Source organism: Macaca thibetana, chromosome 8, assembly GCF_024542745.1.
Source record: "Macaca thibetana thibetana isolate TM-01 chromosome 8, ASM2454274v1, whole genome shotgun sequence".
Classification (NCBI taxonomy): Eukaryota; Metazoa; Chordata; class Mammalia; order Primates; family Cercopithecidae; genus Macaca; species Macaca thibetana.
In genome coordinates this window covers 18,659,417-18,661,836 of record NC_065585.1, presented here as the reverse complement: position 1 = coordinate 18,661,836, position 2,420 = coordinate 18,659,417, and the positions used below count along the sequence as shown (strand labels likewise).

Sequence of the window (2,420 nt, the reverse complement as noted above, 5' to 3'; positions counted from 1 at the left end):
CCAACAGATGAATTTGGGTGGGGGACCCAATTCAGTCTATAGCAACCACTCCACTAGGCTGTCTGTTTAGTGGCCAGAAAACAATGGATACAAAAGTAACAGAATGTAAGGGAAAAAGTTCTCAGGAAGGTATAAATAAATAAATAAATTCCTGAGATATTACTTTATAATAAATAAATAAACTGCAACCTGAGGTTGATGCAAACGTAATTGCAACGCATCTTTATTAATCAAAATAGCAACCATTACAATTACAATCAACATATATTTGCCAATGAGAAATAAGTTTGTTTATTCCTGTAGCATAAAAATCCATGCTTCCGGATTTGATGAACTCTTGAAAAGCATTTTCTTCATCCTGTTGGTTGTGAAGTGTTTTCCCTCCAAAAAGCTGTTGAGGTGCTTGAAGAAGTGGTAGTCAGTTGGCAAGAGGTCAGGTGAACATGGTGGATGAGGTAAAACGTCGTAACCCAATTTGTTCAACCTTTTTTTTTTTTTAGACAGAGTCTCACTCTGTCTCCCAGACTGGAGTGCAGTGGCGCGATCTCAGCTTACTGCAACCTCCGTCTCCCAGGTTCAAGAGGTTCTCTCACATCAGCCTCCCGAGTAGCTGGGATTACAGGCACCTATGCCTGTAATTTTACTATGCCTGGCTAATTTTTACATTTTCACCATGTTGGCCAGGCTGGTCTCAAACTCCTGACCTTAAGTGATCCGCCCACATTGGCCTCCCAAAGTGCTGGGATTACAGGCATGAGCCACTGCACCTGGCCTAATTTGTTCAACTTTTGAAGGATTGGCTGTGTGACATGCAGTCGGGTGTTGTTGTGGAGAATTGGGCCCTTTCTGTGGACCAATACCAGCTGCAGGTGTTGCAGTTTTTGGTGTATCTCATCAATTTGCTGAGCATACTTCTCAGATGTAATGGTTTCAGCAGGATTCGGAAAGCTGTAGTGGATCAGGCCGGCAGCAGACCACCAAACAGTGACGGTGACCTTTTGCGGGTTTTTTTGTTTTGTTTTGTATGTGTTTTTTATTTGTTTGTTTGTTTTGTTTTGTTTTGTTTTTTTAGATGGAGTTTTACTCTTGTTGCCCAGGCTGAAGTGCAATGAATGGCATGATGTAGGCTCACTGAAACCTCCGCCTCACTGCTTCAAGCGATTCTCCTCCCTCAGTATCCTGTGTAGCTGGGATTATAGGCACCCGCCACCATGCCCGGCTAATTTTTCTGTATTTCTTTGGTAGAGATGGGGTTTCATCATGTTGACCAGGCTGGTCTCGAACTCCTGACCTCAGGTGATCCACCCACCTCGGCCTCCCAAAGTGTTGGCATTACAGGCATGAGCCACCATGCCAGGCTGACTGTGACCTTTTATTTGGTGCAAGTTTGGCTTTGGGAAGTGCTTTGGAGCTTCTCGGTACAACCACTGAACTGGTTGTTGCCGGTTGTTGTACAAAATCCACTTTTCATCACAGTCTAGTCAGGAAATGGCTCATTGTTGTTGGATAGAATAAGAAAAGATGACACTTCAAAACAACAATTTTTTTATTTTCACTCAGCTCATGAGGCACCCACTTATCGAGCTTTTTCACCTTTCCAATTTGGTTCAAATGCACACAACCATACAATGGTTGATGTTGAGTTCTTTGGCAACTTCTCCTGTAGCTGTAAGAGGATCAGCTTCAATGATTTCTCTCACTTGGTCGTTGTCAACTTCCGATGGCTGGTCGCTATGCTCCTCATCTTCAAGACTCTTGTCTCCTTTGCAAAACTTCTCGAACCATGACTGCACTGTACGTTCATTCGCAGTTCCTGGGCCAAAGGCGTTGGTGATGTTGCAAGTTGTCTCCGCTGCTTTACAACCCATTTTGAACTCAAATAAGAAAATCACTCGAATTTGCTTTTTATCCATAGTCTAAAATCAACATAAAATAAACAGCAAGTAATAAGTCATTAGCAAAAAACATAAAGCGAGAAATGCACATTAAAATGATGTGTAACATAACCGCATTTATTTAAGAATGTATTCCAAATAGAAATGGCATGAAATGGCAAATTTCAACAATGCAGAAACCATGATTACTTTGGCACCAACCCAATACATATGGGAATTAAGAGAAAAGAATTATCTCTAGCTCTTGAAATGTGGCAGGGATTTGAGGAAGAAACAAAATGTCCATCAGTGTTCTTAGCCACAGCAATCAAGACCAACTCTGGCTTCCATAAAGAGATTTTCCTTTTTTTAATTCTGGGAAGAATACCAGGAGACTCACAGAATACAAGGAAAGGATGAAGAGTATGACTTGTGAAAAAATAAATAGAAGTTTTTCCAAGAGGTCTGGGTAGCAGGAACCAATGAAGAGCCTTTTCAGAATGCCTCTGCCAGAATGAATGTGTGTGTTGCTTCTGCCATTACAGC

At 41.7% G+C, this 2,420-nt stretch overlaps 1 pseudogene; it reads right to left on the bottom strand.

Moving 5' to 3' along the window:
* Positions 1-226: 226 nt before the first annotated feature.
* Positions 227-1,913, bottom strand: LOC126960635 (histone-lysine N-methyltransferase SETMAR-like; annotated as a pseudogene).
* Positions 1,914-2,420: the final 507 nt, after the last annotated feature.